This window comes from Choloepus didactylus, chromosome 2 (assembly GCF_015220235.1).
Source record: "Choloepus didactylus isolate mChoDid1 chromosome 2, mChoDid1.pri, whole genome shotgun sequence".
Taxonomy (NCBI): domain Eukaryota; kingdom Metazoa; phylum Chordata; class Mammalia; order Pilosa; family Megalonychidae; genus Choloepus; species Choloepus didactylus.
The window spans coordinates 94,061,478-94,077,893 of NC_051308.1; the positions used below are offsets into that span (position 1 = coordinate 94,061,478).

Genomic DNA, 16,416 nt, shown 5'->3' on the forward strand with positions numbered 1-16,416 from the left:
TTAGGAGTCTCTTCAAAGGGAGTTTCATTCTTATTATTGCTTGAGTACACAACAGTATTCTAGAACAGTGATCTGCATCATCATTGTTAGCTTACTATGGGGAATAGTGTAGGGAGTGGGTGGTAGGTTCATTTATTCCAAAGTATATGGTATAATAAATGGGAGAATGTCTTTAATTACTCAGATAAAGAAATGAATATAAAATATGTTAAGAATGTAGCTCTGTACATGTTACATAAGTAATATAACTATATGCATAAGAAATATAATGAGTAATAATACATAGCATGGTGGATAAAAGAGCCAGCTCCAGAGCCAGACTCCATTCATTAGAAGTTTAGCTTTATTGGAACAAATTATTCAACCTCTGTGCTTCAGTATCCATGCCTATAAAATAGGGGTGACAATAATAATAATATGAAATCCATAGAGTTAATGAGACTAAATGAGTTAAGACAGATAAAGATCTTAGAACAAATCTGGCATATACTATATAAATGTTACTTATGATTATGAAAATTAATAGTTAAGTAAGGACCTAAAATTATATAGTTTAATAGTGTTATTTTAAAATTCTAACCCCCAGGAAAATTGTACTATTATATATTTCATACAGTAAGCAGTATAATAGAAACATTTTAAATTTATGTATCAGCTTTATTTTACCATTTATCTCACATACTCCTGTAAAATTTTAAAAAATCTAAGAAAAGATTTTAAACACAATTTTTTATAAGTTTTGTTTGTTTTTTATTCAAATACAAACAGAATGTGTTTGGTTTTTATGAAAGGAAATAAAACAAGGTTAACATTAAAAATTAAAGGCAGATCTCTTTTTAAACTTGGCTTTTGATAAATACACATCCTATTCTTTTCCACAATAAAATATAGTTGGTTTTTTAAGAGACTGGTATCCTGAACATCAGATTTCATTAATTAAATTTAAAATCCAAACATTTAACCTCTATCATGTTTAAAGGGTGACCTGAAGTAAACTGGCAATCCATCCCTGCTTTTACTTGGTGTTCTAGTTTGCTAATGCTGCTGGAATGCAAAACTCCAGAGATGGATTGGCTTTTATAAAAGGGGGTTTATTTGGTTACACAGTTACAGTCTAAAGGCCATAAAGTGTCCAAGGTAACACATCAGCAATGGGGTACCTTCACTGGAGGATGGCCAATGGTGTCTGGAAAACCTCTGTTAGCTGGGAAGGCACATGGCTGGCGTCTGCTCCAAAGTTCTGGTTTCAAAATGGCTTTCTCCCAGGACATTCCTCTCTAGGCTGCAGTTCCCAAAAATGTCACTCTTAGTTGCACTTGGGATATTTTTCCTCTCTCAGCTTCTCTGGAGCAAGAGTCTGCTTTCAACGGCCATTTTCAAACTGTCTCTCATCTGCAGCTCCTGTGTTTTCTTCAAAGTGTCCCTCTTGGCTGTAGCTCCTCTTCAAAATGTCACTTTCAGCTGCACTGAGTTCCCTCTGCCCATCAGCTGATTTATATGGCTCCACTGATCAAGGGCCACCCCAAATGGGTGGAGCAACACCTCCATGGAAATTATCCAATCAGAGTCATCACCCACAGCTGGGTGGGGCGCATCTCCACAGAAACACTCAAAGAATCACAATCTAATCAACACTGATAATGTCTGCCCACACAAGATTACATCAAAGATAATGGCATTTGGGGGACACAATACTTTCAAACTGGCACACTTGGTAAGTACCCAGGTGACAATGAATTGGCTATCTTTGGGGTCAAGTAACATATATATCACTACCATCATTTTAAATGCTCTACTCACCTACAAACGTATATATGCACACACACACACACACACACACACACACACACACGTCAGGAATGCCTTCAGTAGCAGGTAACCTAATGTTGGCTTAAGTGTTTATTGGATTGTCATCTTCATATAATGAAATGTCTGTAGGTAAGTGGCTCTAACATTGACTTAGTGGCTGAAAAATTACAAGGCTTTTAGTGTCTGGCTTATATCACTCAACATGATGCTGTCAAGGTTCACTGATGTAGCAAGCATTAGAATGTCATTGATGGCAGCACAATATTGTGAATGTAATTAATACTACTGAATTATACACTTGAAAGTGGTTAAAATGGGAAATTTTCAGTTGTATATATGTTACTGCAATAAAAAGTGTTTAAAAAATGACAAGGCTTTCTCTCAAGGTTGCAGGATGGATGCTTCATCAAAAGTCATCACTTTCACATTCAAGGCAGGAGGAAGGGGAAGCAAATAGCAATGTCTGTACTTTTACAGAGAAGCAAAAGTTTCTAAGAGGCTCCCTTCATCCACACACACCCAGCAGACTTCCCCTCAGTTTTATCCTCCAGAATTGGCTCACAAGGTCACCTGTGGCTGCAAAGGAGGCTGGGAAAGTAGGGAGCAGGCTGCTCATGATTGTCTTAGATCAAACTTCATCCATCACCAGGACTTAGGTATTACCACAACAGAGAAATCAGGGCTCTATTGTCAAGAAATAAGGGAATATAGCTATTCAGAAGGCAACTAATAATGTTTATCACAATAACTTACCATATATTGAGCACCTATTATGTAGAAGACACAGACCTAGTCACTTAACATACATTATGTCATTTAATCTTCAAAACACTGCAAAATAGTTATTTGTAAATGCTGTTCGTTATTTATTCCTTATAAATAAGGAAAGTAAGCCTCACTAAAGTTCTAAGTACCTTACCCAAGGTTACACAACTGGTAAGGAATAGAAGTGGGTTTGAGCTCAGATCTGATTCCAAGTTCATGCTCTTTCATCTTTAATCTTAACATTTGTCCCTGAGCCATCCCTAATTCTATCTGGCTACCACATATACCCTGGACCTTCATATAGTCTGGATTACAAGCCTGAACAAAAAGCCTAGGTCGTAAGGATTCTTGAGTTAGAGGATTGCACATTGTGTTTCTATATGTCAAATGCCCATCACAATGCCTAACACATAATAAGCATTCAATAAATACCAATTTCATTCCCCATTTCCTTATTCTGTAACACTGTCTTCCTCCCAAATCAGAATCTGTCAGGCCCTACCCAAAAGAATTTGTTATTGAAACAAAGGTTTTAATTATGATTTTGTCTCACCTATAAAATGATTCCACAACTCAAACCCATTATAGGGAATCTCCAGGGAATACTGTAAGTATTTGGATCTTGTGAGGGAAGTCAAAGCATTCTTGATCACATTCTACAGAGACAGACAGAAGAGCTGAAAGTTCATTTTTTCAATATTTATTTAGTGAATACTTATCATATGTTAGGCATTGTTGAAAATGCTGGCAATACAACAGTGAATGGGTGAGACAAGTTTCTTGATTTTTGAGTTTACATTCTAGTGGAGAAGAAATACATTAATTCTGTAAATAAATAGAGATAATTTCAAATAGTGATAGTGCAAAGAAGGAAATGAAACAATATAGTGTGATAAAAAGAAGCCTGTAGGCAACTCTTGATGAGCTATCTAGAAAGAACTAGCTTTGATTATTAGGAGACAGATTGGTCAAATTCTGGGGGAAGAGAACTCTGGGCAGTAGACCTAAGGAGTGCAAAGGCCCTGAGGCAGGAGTGCTTTAGAGGAACAGAAAGAAGGTTGATGAATGCTGGAGATAATGATTAAGAAAGATGATTTTTTAAAAAAGAGGACTGAGAAGATTCAATATTGCATTCAAAGTGCAATGGGAATTTTGGTGAGTTTTGAATGAGCCGGGGTAGCATGATCTGATTTTCTTTTTAATTATACTGGCAGTTACATAGAGTGTAGCTTGGCATAGTGCATGAGTGGAAGCAAAGACTTCAGTGAGGAATATCACAATAGTTCAGGCCTCTGATAACAGTGGCTTGGCCAGAGCAGTGCTAGTATAGATGGGGCAATAATGGATGGATTCAAAATAGACAAACTGTGACACAACTAACCTTTGGGTAAATTGGTTTTCTCATTGATTCCATTCTATCCTGGATTTGCAACACCACTATGCTCTATCATATTCAGTACCTATCTTCTCCAGTGAACTGTGGCCACTATTTTCTTTTCAAATGCTTTTATAATAAATGCATTAATACACTGACAAAATTCAGCCAGATATTTAGCACTTTCTCCTATTTCAATAGATTGCATATACAAAGCAGCCTTGAAATAATCAGTTTATTCAAACAACCTCTGAATTCAGAGCTTCCCCATCCATCCAGAAAAAAAAAATTAATAATCAGTCCCATATCTTTTTATCAAGATACCCTATCAGAGGTCTAGCTTTGAACAGTTTGCCATAATGAGTTATAAGCTTCTGCCTTTTTCTCTGAATTCATGAAATTAGGATAATAGAAGTAAGATTCTCTCAGAAACTGTGTTCTGGGGTTAATCAGTATGCTTCTAATTGGAATTATGAGTGGAGTAACTGAGAAGAAACACATGTTACTTTTGGAAGTCTCCATTGTGAATTTTCTACATCTGAAGACTCACTCTTTCTGGAAAAGTCTTTCCAATTTAATTGTAACAGGACATGCTGGTTCTCCTTATGGTGAAATGTAGATGATGAATATTACCTAGCACAGTCCTATTCTGCTTTCTCATTATCCAAGCCCTTCAACTCTGATTGGCCAGCTATCCTCAGAATGTGCTTTGTGTATCAAGGTTAAGCTTCTTAAGTTATGGTTCAAGGAGACAAGTAGTGCCAGAATGAATTCTGTATAAATAATCTGAATTTTCACTTTCATCAATTTAGGTAATGTTGACTTTACACAAAAGGCTCAAAGGGAAGTTGGGTCTGGCCGTTACCTGGGTAATTGAACAATGGAGAGCTAAACCGGACGACTGAGGCCAAAAATACTTCGAGCAGGAAATCTTGAGCCCATGGATATTTACAGGTTTATGGAAAGCCTGTGTTTGGGAATCTTCAGAGAGCTGAAAAAGATCTCCACAGGTGATCAATGCCGACAGAGCGTTTTCAGTTACAATATCCAATTAAAATGTTCTTGTACAAGTGAAGGAAAGGAAAGAAATCAGAGGATATTTAATGCATTTTAAACCCAGATAACTTTAACATAATAAAAACACATGCCAACTTTTTGACTTCCTGGCCTAATAAGTCCCAGGTATGGTTGTGAAGACTGATCCAAACTGCAGTCACAATGAAACGGAAATCATTGGTGCACAATTGACCCCATATTCTGAGTCAGTCTCAGCAGCCAAAAAAATTGTTTATAAAATGAAAGGGAAAATGGTTTTTTGCTTCTGGCCTGTAACTTACAAATAAATACTAAGCATCTCCTGGTTATTAGGAATTGTTAACCCAGTATTTGGATTGTCCAGGTCACCTTTTGCTTTATTAAACAAACAAATAAGAGAACAGCTATTAGTTATGCAACAGACTATATTAGCTTTTCTTTATCACCTACTTCCTTAATCTAGGTTTCATTGTAGGCTTTTACATCTTCCTACTGGCTTGGTAGATATATCTGGAGCAGTCAGAATCTCAAAAGCTGTTAAGATTTCATTCCCTACCTCACCTGACTATTGGTCATCTCACTCTAATCCATCCTCTTCCTCCTGTCTCCCCCGACCCACACACAGCAGTGATGCTTACATACTTTGTCAATCTGAAGGCAATAATAGCTGTAAATCCAACCACGCAACTTTCTGTTTTTGGCAATCCAAACAAATCACTGCATATCTCTGTACATGTCTCTCCTTTTATCAATGATGTGGGGACAATCATCCTGGTCACCTACTTTGTTTTCCTGAGTTTGGAGAGGACTGACATTCATGGAACATTGGGAACAAAGAGGAAAGCTGTTCAGAAGTGCCTCAAATTACTATTTTCACATGTCTTAACTGCCGTAACAAGGAGGAAAATGTTCACAATTTGGAAGACTTTCTGAAAATTAGCCCCACTGCACCAAACCTTTGATCTCTCGGTCAAACCGTCAATCTTGAGAACTCAGCTCTCTTGTGAAATTTCCAGCCTGCTCCCAAAACAATTGGTTACATAAGTGCTGAGAGTCAGACCCACAGAGATTTTCTGTGTTTTGGGAAGTCCCCAAACAGAGTTAGGTAACGATGGCACCAGCACAAAGACCAAGGAGGGGTGGTGTCCCATCTTTCCCAACCACACTCATCCCTTTCTTTTCTTTCACTTTCTCTCTTTCTTCTCTTATGCCCCTTCTTTCGTTATTTTCCCTCCTTTCTTCTCCTTTGTTTCCTTCTTTTCCTTTCCCCACAGATACTTCCGAATCTTGGCCAAGCTCTGGCTTCTCCAGCTCTGCTTAGGCAAGCCTACTGCTTGACTAAGGACACAGAGGCTTCCAGAACTAACCTAAAATCCTGGTGGGACATCACATAACACACGTGGTATGAAGTTCTGGTTGCAAAAATGCTTCAAGGACAACTCTTCTCATGATGTCCATAACTTTTGCTACAGGGTTCTCCAAGAAAGAGTTAACAAATTGGATTAAAACTATGTAAGACACCATGCCAAATAATTGAAAACAAATAGTTGGTTTACAATAAGATCTGGCAATTTCTCTCTTTTCTGAAATGTGGAATAAAAAGCCTGATTCTTTTATTTTAATAGTGGGATTTATTTGCTAAATAAATTGAAATTAAGAGCAGGATTATTGGGAATTCTCATATTTTTAGAACTTTTGAGATAGGTCATAAAGTGATTCAGGAACAATTTCAAGTGAGTGGCATTTGTCAACGTCATGTTAACCCAGTACATTTTATTGCAGAGGAGGGGATTCCTCTCTATTTTCATCTCCTGTTTGGTTAAGTGATTATCTGTGACATTTCATAATTATCAGGGATTCCTGTGCAAGTAAAAATTAGGAGAAACTGCCAGGGCTGAGATTAATAACTGCAGTTATCTTTGGTAAATTTGCATAGGCTAATTAAAAAGGCATATACTTTTCAAAAAGCAAAGAATATTTGGCAACAGAAATAAAATGAATTTTATGTTGTCAAAATTTAAATTGGTTATTCTAATTATTTCAAATAAGCAAACTCAAAGTGTCATAATCTAGAATATCTGTTATCAGGGTACGGGAGTGGAGGGGATAGGGAATGGTAAGTTAAAGCTTAATATATACAGGGTTCTTATTTGCAATGATGGACATGTTTTGGTGATGGGTGGTGGTAATAGGGGCACAACATTGTGAAAGCAGTTAACAGCACTGAAATATATATCTGAATGTGATTAAAAGAGAAATGTCAGATTGTATAGATGGTAACAGAGCAAAAATTTTTTAAAAATCCATGGAACTACACTACACAAACAGTGTAGTTAAACCATGAACTATATTTAATAGCACAATTATAAAAATATGCTATCATCAGTTATAACAAATGTTCCACAACAATACAAGTTGTTAATAATAAGGTGGTTTATGGGAATCCTGTATTTTATGCATAATTATTTGGTAAACATGTATCTTCTCTAGTAAAGTAAAAAATCACAATCGGATCAGGATTCCTGGTGACAAAGACACATCTTACAAAAAACCTCTCCCATTGTGCTCTCACCCACTGCTAAGGTCTCATAGAGGTCTCTGTAATTGTTCCCACTCATCTCTTACTGCACTCTTGTCTCCTAGTATGCTGGAGTAAGCTTTTTGTGCTCTATTTTAAGAACCATATAGAACAGTTTCTTCAAACAGGGGTATACTTACCCTTGGGAATACCCAACAATTTTCAGAAGTTATGCAAACACAAACAATTTTAAGGAAATCAATTTCTGGATCATCTGCCTCTATATCCACTCCTCCCTAAAATGCGTTTGCACAGGTAGGTGTCTTCAGTGAAATCGTAATAGCCCTTCTCCTTCCCACTTCCTTTGTCCATAGTGTGTCTCCCACTTGACAAAGAAAGGCACACCTGTCCTCCATCCCTATTGGGGCTATGCATTGTTCTGAGGTCTAACAAACTTTGGGATGTCAAATAAAGGAACAATTTAAAATAAAAAATTTGTGTCACCTCATTTAATTAAAGCATAATAAACCCCCACCCCACATCGCACTAAGAAATGCTTTCCCAATTCAATTTTATTTCTGACATTTATAAACTATAACAATTATAACCATGAATGTTGTTTTCCTTATTTGCATATGAAAATAACTACACTGATAATACAGAAGAAAAATTTTAGCTATTGGAACTCTGGAGTTATGGATAATTTATCTTTTATTTGTAACTACTAGGCTGAGCTAAAATAATAAAAAAGGAATTTAAATTTAGACATGAAGCACTTAACTATGGAGACAATGAGAAAAGCACAATGGAAAATTTTAATTTTTTGTTGCATAAGCCTATGAATGGGTAATCAATAACAGACATTCAAATATAAAAAATATATTACATTGGTATAAAATTCTGAAGAGGGAGTGGAATGGAAATACAATTTCAAGGGGGAAAAGTAATGACTTATAATGTCTGATTGTTAAAGAGCTTGTCTGCATTTTTAAATAGATGATAAGTATCTAATTGCTATAGATACGTGTAAGAGTGAAGTCACAGCTTCACTTTAACATTTCAATTTAAGTGCACCGGAAATTATATCTTTTAAATCAACACTTATGATTGAAGATTAAATTGTCAACTTAAAAATGTGAAAGGGGGAACACATTCTGCCAAAATTTGGGGGGCTAGGGGCATGAGAGCAACAAAGCTGAAGATCCCTGATAAGGAGAATACCCTCTGCATTGTGAAGTTTATATTCCTAATTGAGAGAAGTCAGAAAGGTAAGGTAAGCTCTATGTGGCATTTTTTTTTTTTTGTTCTTATGAGAATTACATTCTGTTCTTCCTCCCACCTGGAAGTGCTCACTGAAAAAGAAAAAATTCAAAGTGGCTTATTTCCCTTCTTGTCTAAGTAAAGCTAAATTTATGAAATGGCAACAACACAAAATATAAATGATTCCATAGTTTACACTTTTGTCAGGAAGAGCTTCCAGTATTTCCAGGTGAGTAAATGGTGCTTCCCATATGTGCAACCCAATACCAGTAACCAACAAAATAGTATAGTTAGCCTCCTATCCAAATGAAATCAGGCTAATACAGACATCACAGACAGACTTGAATGGGAAAGAAAAATACAGAAAGTAGTCTAGGAGGTACTCATGGAAGGAAGGGGCTCAGATCCAACTATAACAGTACAAAGATCTGGGAGCTGATGGGGATATATGTGTTATTTAGGTGTGGGTGTGTGTGTGCGTTCATGTGTGTTTTGGGGGGTATTTTCCCTTGTACTGCCTATCCCCCATCCCTGCAGTGAAGAATCCCCCAAAGCACAGGGTGCCCCAAAGCTCAGTGCCCTAATCTACCCAATTTGCTTCTCCCTACCCAAGGTGTTGCTCCATCTTTCAGTAAAATAACACTAAGAATTCATTCTTTTAGTTCATTTTTTTGAGGCAAAAGTATTGCTAAGAAAACCTAAGAACTGAGAAGGGAACAGGGAACAATGTAGGGAGAGAAAAAAAGATGAAACCTAGGAAAAGAAGGGAAAAATCAAAATTAAAACCATGAGGACACATTATACAATCTCCATGGAAAGGCATCCCGTAATTAGTTGGATACACATCAAGTAAATTGATTTTACCCTTTCCTATCATTATTTTAACTTAGTCATTTAAAACTCCCTTAAAAATTGCATGGGAAATGCTACCAATTGAAATTTCTGAATAAACCACTGAAACAAAGTTAGATATAATGTCTGATTTTGTTAACAAATTGCAGGTGTTACCAACTAGATTTCAATGAAGGGCTAGTTTGAAGTAGGTTTGGCTCTTTTCTAGTGCTCTTGGAAAGATGGGGTGAGGGAGTCAAACCCTGTTCTATTTCACCCTTGGTGCAGATTTATGGTGAAGTTAATGACACTTAAGCTTCCAGGAGGCTGTTCAATTTTTGGGTTCCTTCCAAGGCTCTGAAAGGTCACAGTCATATGTTTTGTAAACTTTGCCAAAGATATTTTAGCCTTAATTGGTTAAGCCCACTGTCCCATTCCATTCTGCTTTTCCCACCTTCACACTTCCTCTCCTATGGAGTGGAAGTAGAATGGCAAAGGGCATTTTGGGGACCCCAAAAAAGGGAAATTGAGTCGGAGATAGCTTTAATTTGGGTTTTGTGGGCTAAACTGATAGGGTTTGCAGTCACTTCCTTACGTGTGAAGTTAGCCAGTGTGGGAAGCATCCAGGCAGACTCCTATTGCCACTTAGGCTTTCTTCTCACTATCATTACGCGAACATACAGGACTAGAGGTTGTATTGCAATGTGAACATGTCCTAGGCCGCAATGCTGGAAGTACAAGAGGGGTCGACAAGAAAGAGTGTGTGAAGTGTATAAAGCCAGAAGCTTGTCTGAAGAAAGTTTTTCAAGTCATCAGATGTGTAAAGTTTTAGTTTCCATTTAGTAATTTGGTGTTCATGGATGCCTAGTCAAGATGGAAGTTCTCTCCTGATTGGAGTATAATGAGGCATTACAGTTATAATTTTTTTTTCCATTTTGATGAGAATTGTGGAAAATAGAATACTAGAATTATTGGAATTCCTGTGTTTGTAGGGCATGAACTGGAAGTAGTACTAAAAACAATGTGTATGTATATTTATGACGTGTTATATTTATCTAAACTACAAATAATAAAAGACAAACTTCAGTCAACCATGTTACAGAAAAGACTAAAATATCTTTCTATTCTTTCTATAGAAAATATTACAAAATCTTTTTTAATGAAAAGGCAATCAAAGGGTATATAATCAAAAAGTGTAGGAGAAAGTATAGTAGTATATTAGTCAGGTAGTTCATAGAAATATGCTATTTTTCTTAATTTCAGGATGTTTGTAGTATTGTATTTTCAAAAGTTGTTACTTTTTATAATTTCTTTTCTTATTCTAAATAAATCTCAGTATTGTGTTTAATTGATTTATTTGTAAATTTTTACCCCACCCCTTTTTTTTTTTAGAAAAGAACCCCTTCAAGTTGTAAAAGTCTCATGCCTCACTAAACCCCATTTGGCCCTGCTCCCTAAGTCCCTGCCTCATCAATTCACACAAATGATTCTGCCACACCCTGCCCCTCAAGGTGACATCATGAGCTTTGCCTTCTGGATGTGAGGAGCAGTTGTAGAATTGCTCTAATAATTGGTAAGAATTATGAACATGCATTCTTTTTTCTTCACCAGAGTTAAACAAGGGCTCACTTTCTGGATTTCCAGACACACTTAAGATGAAATAATAAAGTTGAACCAGTTTTGCTCAGCTTAAATTAATGACTCCAGGAAGAGGCATTAAAACTTTCAGACCACCAAAGTGCATAAATGCTTTAGTGCCCTAGACCATACACCATCTCTAGGTTATTTGGAACACAAGGAAAGTTTAGTGAAGCAAATGAGGCTGTTTTATGATCCACTTAAGTAATATGAAAAGGAAATTAATACTTTTATTACTTTCTGTAAGTGAAAAACTTCCTTAAAAATCTGTAATAGTTCTTATGTTATAATGGATAGGACTGTCCTAGCCAAAACATGAATCCAGAGAAATAAAGGAAGGCTAAGACAAGGGTGCCGAGCCACACAAATCAAAATCGAATAAATAAGAAAATTTGGAAACTAATTTGGGGTACTGGAAAGTCATCTCTAGCATAGCCCAGAAAATTTGCTTGGTTAAAAATGAGTCTGAGGCTTAAAATAAAATTTTACTTTTTGTCTTTTGGAGTATTATGAATTTTTGCTGAGGTTATGGTAAAGGTGGAAAGGCAGTCCAGAGAAAATGTGGAAACAAACAATTTGTGACCTCCCCATCAGTCCCATCAGTACTTATTATGTGAGAAGCATTCTATTAGTCATTTTACAAATACAATTTTTGTTTAAGTCCTCACAGCAATCCGGTAGAGATGATAAAATTATCCCAATTTGTAAGAAGAGAAAACTGAGCTTCCTTCTCTGATCTCATCTTTTCCCCCTTTCCTCTTCTCTCAATCAGCTCCAACCATGCTGGCTTCTGCCCTGTTCCTGAAACATGAAGCAACCTCTGGTCCCAAAGACTTTGAATTGACTGTTCCCTCTGCCTAAGACACTCTTCCCCTAGACTGCATTGGCTCATTCCCATCAGGTCTCTGCTCAAATGTCAGAGACTTAACTGAGAGTACCTCCCCCATAACTCTTTGTTCCCTTACCCTGATTTGTTTTCCTTAGCATATTGCAATTTTCTTTGTTCCCACTGAAATGTAGGTGCCATAAGAGCAGAAACTTTGTTGTTCACTATTGTAGTCTCAATACCTAGAACAGTGTCTGATGTTACTAGACATTCAATAAATCTGTGCTAAATGATTGATTGCACTGATGAATAAATGATTTGACTATTGTAAACCTTCCTTTTATTAAACTAGTAGGTAAAACTCCTGAATTGGAACCCAGATCTCCCTATACAAAAATCCATGCTCTCTGCTTTTATACACATTGCCAGCAGGAAAGAGGACCTATTATAGATGCAATTTCCATGCAAAGAGGAAACTAGATGATTTCTAAGATTTCTTTCAACTTAAATTTTTCAAGAAAACAAAGTTTTATGGGTCTCAAGTTTAGAAACGCTATTTATTTAGTCAGCTATACTGGAATGTGCTTATATACCCACAGGAGCCTTTACAAAGCATTGCAAAGATCCCTTGGCCTACCAACTTCCTCCTTGGAACTTGACTAGGCTTCTGGCCTCAGGTTAACAATTACTTAGTATCCTAAAAGGGATCTTAGTTGCTGGATTGATTTCACTAAGCTCTAAAATGAATGGCTACTTTAGTTCAAAAAGTTCATTTTGACATTTGAAGGACTTGCATGCATAGTCTTTGTGCATATTTTACATTCATTGTTCCTGTTTTATTTATATGAAACTAGTCTTCTTGACCAAGGCCCCTAATTTTCCCATTAATCTTGTGAGAAAATTATTTGCTTTGGAACTTGTACTTAGTCTGTTAAGATCCTACAACAGAGTAATCCATCCTGCCCAGGGTGCCTTTAATCTAGTAGAAATTTTTCTAATAACATCCTTATCCTGGTGTCTTTATACCCTGCATTTATTTATCACTTTTTCATTTGGTTGGATGGTCTTTTGTTTCATAAAGCATAAAATATCTGGGGGAACCAGAGGTAATTGGCCTGTCCTCAAGAGCTAATGGACATTCGGGTGGCACTTAATTAGTACATAGTTGAAAATTAACAGAGAAACTAGCTTTGTCCTCAAGTGTATCATACAAATGTGGTCTTCCAATTTGATGGTTTGCACTGTATTACATGAAGGATTTTCAAACAAAGCTTGCAACTAGCTCTCAACTGGTTATACCTCATCAAATTCTTTTACCAGCTAGACATTAATCCAGTAACTTATCTCCTTAAATAGTAGGCATTTTATCAATCAAGTTCCCAAAATGTACAGCTGACACACTCAAATTAAGAAAACCCTATGAGTTTTAAAATAAGGGATTATTTACGTGGTATGGGTGGGTTGTAGGGGAACTGCACTGGGTACAGTAACCTGGAGTTAGAATGGCTCTAGAGCTGTTACTACCTCCAAGGCCGAAGGGATGAGAGGAAGGATTAGATATTAGAACAGGTAGGAGAGAGTCCTGTTGAACAGGCTGCCTCAAGAAGAGCAGTGACCTTTGGCTGAGCAACCAAGCCAGCTTCAAAAGACACTGAAGGGAAGTAGTTGAGAAACATTCTAACCTCATTCTCCTCTCTTTTTCCAATCTCCTGCTAGGGCTCCCCATTGGCCCAGCCCAACCAGAAGGCAGACGACAAGGGAACTCTTGGCTGTAGTCCATATAAATAGATGTTTTTGAATCCTTTCTACTTTTAATGCACACTTTTTGTTCCTAATTTTGGTCTCTTGCCCTTTCAGAAAGAGTTTACCTGAAAGATTGGTTTACATTAGCTTTGACAATTTCTGTTTTATTTTTCTTTTGTTAATGGAGAGACATGCAGGGCCTAGAGGAATAGCTAGATGGATAAAGAAGAGGTTTCTCTCCACCCCCACTGACTTGATCAGCCTATCTCCCAATAGGATCCCGACATCTATTACATGACTGGGCTTGGGGAAGTTACCTGACCTCTCCAAGCATGTCTGAGCATCTATCTGTAAAATGAGGAAAGTGGAGGCAGAGACAGGAAATTAGCAGCATTGTGTGTGTATGTGATGTGACTTCTCTCCATCTCAGATCTTCAGTAAAACCACTTAACCAATGACATATTTGGGGAAAGTGGACTTTGTGTTTGGATGATGCAGGATGAATTCAAGAAAAGGTAGCAAAAATGATGAGGAAGAAAGCCCCTGGGAATTCATAGAGATCATGAAGGTGGCTCTGAATTTGTACAGGCTAACAAACTGGAATTTGTAACCAACTTGACCATCTTTGAGGGAGAGTGGTACCCAACGTGACATCTGAGGGATGCTTAAAAATCTCCAGGATTTTCATACTTTAAAAATTTCCATTCCATTTCTTCATAATGTCCATAATCAATAACTTCATATCTAAATTTAAATTCCTATTGCTTCAATTTCAGCTTAGCCTAGTAGTTGTAGTAATAATCACAGTAGCTCCCAGGTATGAGCTCTGGAGTCAGACTATCTTGGTTTGAATCCCATCTCTACCACTGACTAACTCAGGTAAGTCCTTTGAACTCTCTAAACTATAGTTTCTTCTCCATAAAATGGGATTAAGGCAACCACATCCTCCAAAAGGTTGTTATAAGATCAGATAAGTTAATGTATACAAAATTTTAGCAGAGTACCTAGCACATATTAAGTGCTCAATAATGTTTGCTATTAATATCACTACTATATGACAAGCATTGTGCTGTTTTGAGTAAATGATCATATTTAGTGCTCAGAACCATCCTCAGAATTAGCTATTATAACCTCTACTTTACAGATAAGGAAATTAAGATGCAGAAAAATAAAGTAATAAAGAATGGCTATTTTATACATCTTCTTGCTGCATGGAGCAATAATGTTTGAATGAATAAATGAATAAATAAATTTGCTTCTTTTGACATTTTATAGAACTCAGAAAAAGGAGAGAAATAATTTAATTCTGTCCTTTTGTCATGTTCACTAACAGTCTCAAATTAAGGGTTTGAGTGCCAACTTCATTAATGTCCCATTTACTTTTTCTTTTAGAGAAGCAATAAAAATATTTATAAGAAAGAGATGTAAACCATATTGTTTCACAAACTCCAACACCTTGACTTTTTACTTTTTTGGTTCTTCTCCAGGAAGTATTTGGAATATATTTTAATCTAGACCAATTGAAACTAACTCTCAAAATAAATTAAAAATACAATTTTGCAATTTCTGAACCAAATACTCTATAAAAATTCAAATAAATAACAACCACTGTACTTCCTTTTCTCACTAATATCATAAATTTGTTCTCCAAAAAAGTAATCTAATTTTCCTGGCACAATTTTCCCTACAGAAACTCTTGCTCTTTGTTGCTCATGATTTCCTTACCCTTTGGGTGTTTCCAAATTTTTTCTCAATATGCATTTTGTTATTCATTAAAACTGACATCAATTTATCTAACTGATACTGCTTAAGACCATTTTTTTTCCTGTTTAGGAGCTGGGTCTCTAATTTGCAGTTAGCATTTAATCTCATAGCAATAGTTTTACTTAATCGAGTCCTTCTTGTAGCTTTGCTGAGGTAATCATTTGAACACAATGAACATCAAATGCTCACATTTCCCATTTCTCACCTACTCATTCCAATCTTCTGCCATTTTTGCAAGCAATTCTTTACTACCAAGTAGTTCAAATCCCTCCTTTTATTTGATTCGAGAATGTGGTAGGAAGTAAGCCTGTGGTGACATGATCTTTGGGACTAGAAGTTTGCTCCTCCAGCTCCTAGACTATTCTGCTCCTTTCCACTAACTAGTCCACCTCATGTAGTAAGATGTAAAGTGTACAATGCAGTCTAGAAAGAGCAGGAACTAAAAGATAGGTCAGGAGTATAGATGTGACACATCATCATTACTACTTGGCATCTGCTGAAAATTCAATTTCTTCAAAACTAGTTTGTTCAACCTTAAATGATAATGCTATCCTCCTATTTTCTGGAGATCACAGGCAAGTCAATCACTTTGACTTCTTTACATAAAAGTTGCAAGGTAAGGTGACAACAGGGTACCCTCTTTACTCTCCATGGCCCATTGCTATTTCCCAGTTGAAGGGCCTTTTGTTCAGCCTCCATCTCTTTTCTCTCTTTCTGTGGCATTCAACGCTATTGGTCACTTGTTCTCCTTCAAACGCTCTCTCTTGATTTCTGTGACAGTACACTTACTTAATTTTCTGCCTATACTTTGGACTTTTCTTCCTCCTCCACTTTCCTCATAATGAATATTAC

General features: G+C 36.6%; 1 long non-coding RNA gene across 1 annotated transcript in view; it reads left to right on the top strand.

The window, feature by feature from the left end:
- LOC119516659 overlaps positions 1 to 11,070 on the top strand; it is a 30,170-nt gene extending 19,100 nt beyond the window's left edge. Inside the window, exon 3 of the long non-coding RNA XR_005213343.1 lies at positions 10,986 to 11,070. This is a non-coding gene — a long non-coding RNA (uncharacterized LOC119516659). The remainder of the gene's footprint in view (positions 1 to 10,985) is intronic.
- Positions 11,071 to 16,416: the final 5,346 nt, after the last annotated feature.